The sequence below is a fragment of the Mirounga leonina genome, unplaced genomic scaffold (assembly GCF_011800145.1).
Source record: "Mirounga leonina isolate KUSES-001 unplaced genomic scaffold, KU_Mleo_1.0 Mir_366, whole genome shotgun sequence".
NCBI lineage: Eukaryota > Metazoa > Chordata > Mammalia > Carnivora > Phocidae > Mirounga > Mirounga leonina.
The window spans coordinates 27,552,899-27,562,585 of NW_023270709.1; the positions used below are offsets into that span (position 1 = coordinate 27,552,899).

The window sequence follows — 9,687 nt, forward strand, 5'->3', positions numbered from 1 at the left end:
CCACAGTCTCATCCATGAGTATATCTCCCCAGCAAAAATCCCTCCTTCTGTTCACTTGAAAGACACGGATGAGAATATTCATGACAGCGCCGTTTATCATAGCCCAAATTAGAAGCAATCCAAATGCCCTCCTGGAGGGGGTGGACTTTAAGAAATGCCTTAACATCTGTGGCTTATTTTGAAGAGTGGAAATAGTGGGAAAATGCCTGTCAGAATGAGAGTGAAGGCACTGGGGGACTTCTATGACCCAGGAAGCTCAGAATAAGAGTGGGCCAGAGGGGTGACACTCCAGTATTTGACACCCTGGTGGCTGCTCCTTCCAAATCCCATTCTTCCTCCTCCTCCTATGTGTGTATGTGGGGAGGGGGACTGTTTTGTTTTGTTTTTCTATAACCAAAAGCTCTGTCCCTACCTGGACCTTTTCTTTCCACTTTCACCTGCATGCAAATCAGAGTACTGAGTCTCTGAATTCATGCTTTGTTTCCCAAATCAACCAAAAAGCCCAGATAAATGTTCTTGGTCCCTGAATGTGCAGGAGAAGGTATGAAGAGAGAGGGCACGAACCAGAAAACCTTCCCCTGGAGTCTCTAAAGAGACGGAGACATTGAACATGGTGAGTACCAGCAGGAAACTGTGCTATTTGATTTGGGAGGTTTTCTCTAACTGATCTGATTTTCATTTTTTATTTTTAAATCCCACTTCTTTACATCCTGTTGTTTGACTCTCATTTCTAGTTATGTTGGGACCAAAACAGACAAGTAATGAAACGGAACCAAAACTTGCAGATGTGATTCCATGCCACACACAACAGATAAAGCGTACCAGACCACGGTGTGCGAGACAAACTACCTGAGCTCACCTTCTTTGTATTTCACTTTATTTATAGATTTTATGGCAGTATCATGGAGTAATTCCACATGGACTCACATTCCAAAGATAAGACCACTGACTGTCCCAGTCATTTACTTAGTTTACATATTCTGATCACTGTTGCCACAGATCTCCTTCTGCAACTTCTGCTCTAAAATTATCCTATGACTAATCCTGGCCCTGAAAGTCCCCTCCTCGAGGCACTGAAACTCTTTCAGACTAAGATTCTCCCTTGCTGAGAAAGTTTAATACCCCGTTTACCAGAATGAACAGGCTTCCCTGATGGCTTTTGTATGGGGCGCCACATGGATTTTGCTTTTAGTCTCAAAGTAGAAGTATTCCTGGGCTTGGCAGCCAAAGCCTTAAATCCATGTCCTGTGGTTTAACCAAACTTTCCCACTCTTGGACTCTGGAGTGTTCGGGCTGAGAAGATAGAATGGGTGTGGTGCTCTTCTTTATAAACTAATCATTCATATGAAGCTACAATAGCAATCACTTATTATCATTCAAGAACAGATAACACCTCATTGCTGTCGAAAGATATTCCCCAAACTTGGGCTAGCAGAACACTTAATCCACAATCGGTAAGAACCTCATACTCCAGACCAACCACTTAGACTTATCTATGGAAGCAAAAATCTGAATAAGAGTAAGGCAGTAACATTAATTTCCAGCTGTAGACAATAGCAATGGAAGCATCCCCTGATCTGCCCCCACACCTGCCCCAACTTTTGGTTCCCTGGGTATAGACACAAACTAAGAGTTCAAACTCAGCCCTGCCACTTACTAGCTGGGTGACCTTGGCCATATTATTTTACTCCTATGGGTGTCAGTTTTCAGATTTATAGACTAAGGGTAATAATAGTATTCACTTCGTCTGAATGTGATCGTGCAGGCTAACACACATGAAGCACTTGGAAATAGGTCTGTAACACATGCTTGATAAGTAGGGACTGATACGAAAGTCATTCCTGTGTATAAACTACAGAAGGATTGAGTCGCTAACCACTGGTTTTTAAAAAGTGTGTTCCCTGCAGTATCTGTGAAAAGCAACCTCACAACCACACTTAAGAAAGTCCTTGGTCTAGGTACCATTTTACTGGGCAGTGTTGGGCAAGTCAAGCTTCGGTTTCTTATTCTGTAAAATGGGACTGATATCACCAAGGCCAAAGGGTTATATTGGTGATTAAATCAAATGAGGTAACGCATATGATGCTAATTCAGTGCTTGGGACATAGTAAGGATTCAAAAAAATGATAGCTGTTAGAGTAAATACTGCTTTACGCATCTTGAACTCTAGATGGTGGCAACGAAAACACCTCCACTCCAGGAGAGCATGGGGATCTGACTTTGATGCTGAGAATCCAAGTTGGCTAGGACGCATAATTGAGGAAAAGGAGTAGCCTTCCTCAAAACGGGTATAATATTAAGTGACGTTCACACCCCCACAGCTGAGACTGAGGGTCAATGTTTCAGACACAGTGGTGTTTGGATTGAAGGGAGAGATTATCTGCCCCAGAGAAATAGGTAACTGGCAACGCAGAGTGAGACCAGCAGTCGAGACTAGAACGCACAAGTTTCCGTTTTGTTCGGCGGCAAATGGACCGGACTTCGGGGTAAAACCGTAGCCGGCAGGATTCGAACCTGCGCGGGGAGACCCCAATGGATTTCAAGTCCATCGCCTTAACCACTCGGCCACGACTACCTGCTGGCAGGTGCCTGTTGTTGGCGACTTTGAAGGTGTGCCACCTAATAGGCACCAGCCCGTCCTTCGCCGTGAGGCGACATTACACTGCAATATGATGTAGGGACAGATGGTTTGGCGTGTGGTCTGCGAACACGGAATCGCCTGCGTCCGTTCGGGGCTTCTCAGTCTTGGATGAAACGCGTCGCCCATAAGCAGATCCAACCTCAGCGGGGCGGGGGGAATTCAGAGAAGCGCTGGGAGCCGAGAGGGGACTGTCCACTCCCCCCCCCCCCCCCCCCCCCCCCCCCAAGCGGGGGGGGCGGGGAGGGGGGGGCCCCCCCCCCCCCCCCCCCCCCCCCCCCCCCCCGCCCGGAGGGACTTTGGAGCAGGTGGTGGCCCCAGCGACCTCGGACCTGCACACGCCCGTGGTGCCTGGAAGCGGGCTGGAAGGACCGGGAGTCATTCGCGTTTCCTTTCCGCGTTAAACACTAAAACCTAAATGTCTTCGATGGCCTTCAACTGCTTTGCCCTTTCCCCGCTTCAGAAGAACTGGCTGAAGCCCGACCTGGGCGGGGGTGCCGGCTGGGAGGGGGCAGGGAGGGCCCAGGAGCAGAAGGAGACGCTGGGGACGTCCCTGCCCCTCGCCTCCCCAGAGAAGGAAGCCCGCAAGCGCGGGAGCCTGGCCGATGCGGGAGAAGCGGCTCGGACAACAGGTTTTGCAGACTCAGGACATTCTCTGCGCTCCCCCCCCCACACACACACAGGAGGCTGTGAATGCCAATGAAATCTAGCTGTATTAATAGAATTGTTCCTACCAGTAGACCTGATTCAGTGACACACTGTAGAACTGGGTTCTTCTTTGAATGGAAAATTTAGGGACCATAGGATTGAGCCCTGGGAATTGATCAAAACACCATCACAGTCGACTCAGACAGACTTTCAGATACAATCAGGAGAAACCTTTCAGGTCCGAGGTCCTCCAAGTCTAGGAGTTAACGCTCCCATATCTGTTTTTGCTTGGGGCAGGCAAAGAGAGGACTGTTGCTGGGCTGGGCTCAAGTGTGTCGCCCAAGAAGATGCGCTGCAATCCTTTCCCCTCCCACCTGGGAATGCGACTTCATTTGAAAACAGTCTTTGCTACTGCAGTCAAGGTCAAGTGAGGTCATTCTGGGTTAGGTCGGGCCCTAAATCCAATGATAGTATCCTTACAAGGAGAGGGAGATTTGGAGACACACAGAAGCAGACAGACGGGGACAACAGCCAGGTCAGAAGGTGGCAGGGATTGGAGCAATGAAGCTGCAAACACAGGCAGGCCAGGGAGGAAGCCATGACAGAGATTTACGCTCAGACCCTCTAGAAACAACCTTGCAGACACCCTGAATTTGGGTTTCTGGTTTCTGGAGCTGTGAGAAGGTAGATTTCTGTTGTTTTAAGCCACGCACTTTATGGTAATTTGTTAGGGCAGCCCTAGCATGCTAACAGAGCTCCCTTCCCCAGGCGCCTGGAACAAGGGCCTTGTTCGGGGTAGCACTTCTGAACCGCTGCTCCCAGTGCTTCCACAGGGCAAACTTATTTTGGAGAAAACTCTTCTAGGGAAATAATCCAAACTAAAGGAAATCATTTATGTGCAAAGACTTATACGATACTTTTAGTTATAATAATAACATGATTAAAACATCTCCAACAATGGGGGGGATGATTATATAGCTTACGTTATATATAGCTGGAAGACCATTGCAAAGCTACTGAAAACAATATTTTGGAAGAGGCTGTGATAGCTCAGGGAAGAAGCCCACGATAAAATGTTAAGTGAAAGGAACTAGATTAAAACTATATGTAATATATGACCTTGATTATGTACAATTTTGCTTTATAAATATTTGGAATTGGGGGAAATATGCCAAATATTGGGTTTGAGCGTTGTGGGTTATTTTTCTCCTTTGTTTTTCTGTGATTTGAAGCATACATCATTACTGAAGTTTTTAAAATGAAGAAGCAGAAATAGTGATTTTATTGCTGGGCCGAGAAAGATGTATTCTCTAGATACAAGACGTCAGTATTACTCAGTAGCCAAACATGGGCTCAAGGGGTCATTGTCCAAAGGGACTACTTTTTATTTTATTTTTTTTTAATCTTTTTTTTTTTTTTTAAGATTTTACTTATTTATTTGAGACAGAGAGAATGAGAGAGACAGAGAGCACACGAGAGGGGGAAGGGTCAGAGGGAGAAGCAGGCTCCCCGCCGAACAGGGAGCCCGATGCGGGACTCATGCGGGACTCAATCCCGGGACTCCAGGACCATGACCTGAGCCGAAGGCAGCCGCTTAACAACTGAGCCACCCAGGTGCCCCTGTTGATTTATTTTTTAATAGGTTTTGTCAATCCATTTTGCTTTTAAAACTAAATGTTGTATAATTTATAATGATGATGATGATATAATAATAATAATCTGATAAATAATTTGGGAGATTGAAGTCCAAAGCCAGCTACGATGGTGAGGCTGTGGCTGGAAGAGACTGCCTTTCCGATGTTCAGATTTTGAGAAATAGTCCTCAACAAACGAATGTATAGGTTGCAGTTTTTTGAGGGGTGTACTTTCTCAGATGCACAAGACGATCAGCACCAAACAAAAACCCTTAAAATGCTCTGTAACAGATCATCTCAGTTATAGTGTTTTCAGAGTAAGGTCTTCTGCTCTTTGCCTTGTTTAGTTAGGGAAAGGTTTTTCTTATAAATTAAAATAGACCAATTTTTAATCAAGTACAGCAGGAGAGTGGCACCTGTCCAAAAGGGATGTCACCCTGAGAAGAAGACTTGGCGGAGGCTCTGCCCCGGGCTCTCCACCTCCTCGCCCCGTGGGCGTCACTCAGAAGATAGAGTGATCCCTGAAGGCCTGGAGTGAGAGAATCATCCAAACAGTCATGATGGGAACCAAACTTGAGCTTGGAGTGGTAAAAAGGATCAGGAAAACCTATCTCCTGCCCAAGGGTGCTGGCAGGAAGCCAGCCCTGAGTGAACCGCTTGGAAACCACCTGAGACCAGTCAGACACCACGATGCCACCATTTTTACTCATCTACACATATTCTCACAGTGAAGCCACTTGGAAAACACTGCCAACTGGGGACTAGATGGGCTTTTGTGTGGTTTTTTAACTCTCTCTGTGTGTCTTTCTTGGGAACATGCATGCAGAGAGGTGGATGGAAGTTAAACGCACGCTTCAATGCTTCGTCACACGGGGAACATCCGTGTGATCCCACTCAGGTCAGAACCGCGCCCCAGAAGCTCCCTCCTGCCCCACCCCCATCAACAGATTGCTGAGCATGTTTTAGGTTAAAATGATTACCCTACTATGTGTAGTTTTCTGTCCCTTCTGGTATATCCCACTTTGTTTATCATCCTGTCCTTTTACGCTCCCCTTTTATATCTTGTCTGCTTGTATATTGATTGACTAGGTCTACATTATTCTATTATTTCCTGGGCAGTCACATGAAAGTTGCATCTGCCTTTGATTTTCTTTTGATGGTGAGCCTGGAGATCATCACATATAGTCCTGACCAAACAATTCTTATATTGATATTTTACCATTTCCCCAGACAATGCAAGAGACTTAACATTAGACAAATGTAATTCTATTCATCCCTCTCTTGAGGGATATCTAAATTCATCGTTTGCATACATTTGAATTCTACATTTATTTTCTCCTCTAGAAGGCATTCACATTGTTTTATGCAGTCAATATTTACTTAGGTTTGATTATAATGTTCCATTGTTATTCAGATTTTCTACATCTTCCTCTGGGGTCTTTTCTACTTTATCTCTTGATTTTCAGGAACAGCAAGGCCTTCTGGCTGGAATATAATTTATGAGATACTTATGACTTGGGGGTAACAGGGCCTCTGTGAGTGGACAGGGAAAAAGCCCAAGGAAACTAGGTTTAAATGACGCAGGATTTAGAAAATTCACTGGGAGTTATGAGAGAAAAAGGCTGTCTGGCATCTGCCTTCCATTCACATGCCTACGTCTTGGACGGTACATGAAGAAGACCAGAATTCAAGGGGTTCCTCTCAGTGGGGCCAAGGAGAAGCTGTAGTAAGATCCAGCTATCCTGTGATAAAAATGAGCCTGTGACCTACTTATGTCTGAGTCAAGTCTCCCCAAACTGCATTATCAGGAATCTGCACCCCAACAGCCCTCTGAGAACTAGTCCGACTAGTATTTTGCATTCGGTCATGGATGCAACTTGGACCTAATCTACAAGATGAAGACTAATGAAAAATTTAGCCACGATTAAAAAGTGATTTTACTTTAGCAGTATGATGCTTAATTTCTACTTAGAGAATTTGTTTTTAGTTAGTTAAAAATTAGGTTAGGTGACATAGAAAATTTCCAAATGCAGAATATTCATAGCCTAGGGCCTATGGACTTTAAGCATTCCACAAACACTCTGAAATAGTTTGCAAAAAGATATATGTATGCATCTAGGAGCACCTTTGTGGGAAAGGGGTTTCACATATTTTATTCAATATGATCTAGAATCTAGGGCCAAAAACATATACTATGAATCTTTGCTCTAATGACTTCTTTATCTTGGGAAAGAGGAGAAGAGTCTTTCAGTTGTATTTTGTTTGGGGGGAAATAAATAAGATGCCTATGAATGAGCATGCATACTTCAAAGCAATTCCCAGAGACTAGTACCCGCGACTTTTCTGATGTGGGACTGACCTCAGTCTTGCAGGGAACTTACCATGCCCCCAAGGCTGAAAGCCCATGTGGAGTCTCCAGTGCTCCCTGAAGTCATCCGTGATGCTCCCTGACATGCCCGGTTCAGTCTCGGCCCTCGAGGCCTAAAGCAACCTTGCAGCTGTGTCCCGAACCAAGGTCTCAGTCCACCATCAAACCATCAAATCTCCTCTTTTACTTTCATTATAGATTGCGGCCCAGAGAACCAGTCCATAGACTGTGTTGCATCTTGCATCTTCTCTATGAAAAAGTGTGAGCCAAGACACCCTTCAAAACAGTCAATCTCTGCTCAAACGTAAACATCCGGGTTTTATCCTTATTTGAAGAATATGCGATTAACCTCCAGCCACCTGCAGGTCCCCTTAACTCATGTATTCATAATTTTAGTCTATCCCATCATTATTAGCCCCAAATCTCTGAGGCAGAGCCAGGGCTTGGTGTCCTGCCTAATGCTGTGCGCACAGCACTGAACACAGAAGTGGGCATGGCACACGAATTCCTCCGAGTCTCTCTGCCCTGAGGACCACGGTGGGCTCTTCAGGCCAGAGCACTGGGTCCGATAATGTGGCTCATTAGTTAAAAGGGGAGGGAACTGTGCTGGTGTGCATGCAAACCAGAGTTTTGAATTCACTTTGAAGAAATAATTTCATTTGGCCACTTTCTTGTTCTTATTCCCCAAAGCAATAGTTTCTACTTATTTGGGAAGATAGAAGAGAGAGTGTCTATATACCCCACACTCAGTGTCTCCCGTGATTAAAATCTTACATGAGTGTGGCACATTTATTACAATCAATGAACAAATATTTATACATTATTAGTAACTAAAGTCCAAAAATTATTCAGATTTCCCTGGTTTACCTAATGTCCTCTTTGGTTCCAGGATCCTATTGAGAATATACCACATTATATTTACTCATTCTGTCTCCTTAGGCTCCTCTTGGCTGCGGTACTTTCTCAGACTTTCCTTGTTTTCGACGATCTTGACAGTTTGGGGTCCTGCTCAGGTGTTTTGTGGAATGCCCCTGATGTGTCCGAAGTTTTTCTCATAATCAAGCAGGAGTTATGGGCTTGGGCGAGGGAGCTCACAGAAGTAAAGTGCCATTTTCATGTTCATCATTTATACAGGGTCAAGGGTATATACTATCAAAAATGGCTTCAGCAGTGGCCGAAGTTGACTTTGGTCCCTGGCTGAAATTGTGTTTGTCAGTTTCCTTCCATCGCTTGCCCTTTTTCTCCCTTCCCATGCTGTACTCTTTGGAAAGCAACCACTGTGCAGACAGAGCCCACAATTAAGGAGTGTGGAGTTAGGTGATTTGGAATTCTTCTGCACTGGAGATTCCCCTGCAGACTGAGGTTGGTTGCACATCGAGAAAGATGCTGGAACCAGGCTGCAGGAATTGGTATGGAGTCTTCCTGTTCACTCATTAGGCATTTCATTTACTTCCCAGATGTCTCTTCTCCCCCGTTTATTTATTCAATTATTTATATCTGCTTTGTTGCTGTTGTTGCTCAGAGTTCAGAACTCGGTAGGAGCCCTAGCCCCTGCCAATACTCGTTGTGAATTTGTTGCAAGGACCTGACGTTCAACTGTGTTGAAAGCCCTCACGAGTCCGTGTCTCCTGTTCCTGAGGCTTCTGGAAAGCACCTTATTTACCCCACTTGGCAGGAGAGTTTCACTGTCTTTCTGCCGCTGGGGGGAGGGCCAGGGGCCTCCGGCGAGAGGGGAGGAGCGGCTGAGACACCGGGACACGAGCCCTGTGACTCAGAGCCGCTGTCTCCCGCCGTCGGTTGTCACCTGCGCCTCTTCCGGAAGCATCTCCTTCCCAACCAGATGTCTTTCTGCCACGGAAATGATCTCGGGGGAACGCCGATACCTCCCCGGGGCCTCGTTGTGGCTCAAACCCTGACGCCCGCGAGTGTCCACTCCCGGTAAAGATGGTTGGCTTCTGTCCCCAGCCTTCGGCCTGACCGTCTGGGATCGCTCCGGTCCTGCCCGCGTCCTGTCCCCTTCGCGAACCAGGGAGCCGACACCGCCGGGGGTTCGGGACAGGCTCACAGCTGCTGCCGGGAGGAGCCAAGTCAAAGCCCCGGAGACGGCAGGGGCTTCGCATCGAGCTTTCAGCCGTCCGCGTCCGCAGGGCCGAGCGCGTCCCGGGAGCAGAAGGCGACTCTGTCGCCCGGGCCGAGCCGCACAGGCCGGGACGCCGTCACCCGCGGTTTACCTGTCGGAATGAACCTGCGGGGCGGAGCGGCCGCGAGCCGGCTGGTCCAGCAGCGCCGCCCCCGGCAGCCCCGGCCGCCCCCCCGGAGCCCCGGCCGCCTCCCCCCGGCCCGCAGACGAGCCCCGGCCGCCCCCCTCCCGCCCGCAGGCGGAGCCCCGGCCGCCCCCC

At 47.2% G+C, this 9,687-nt stretch overlaps 1 protein-coding gene and 1 non-coding gene across 2 annotated transcripts in view; one reads left to right on the forward strand and one right to left on the reverse strand.

Annotated features, from left to right (window-relative positions):
* LOC117997523 (histone H2B type 1-C/E/F/G/I) overlaps positions 1-9,687 on the forward strand; it is an 881,166-nt gene that overhangs the window by 641,076 nt on the left and 230,403 nt on the right. The window lies entirely within an intron of this gene.
* Positions 2,494-2,575, reverse strand: TRNAS-UGA. The gene has a single exon. It is a non-coding gene; the product is annotated as a tRNA-Ser (tRNA).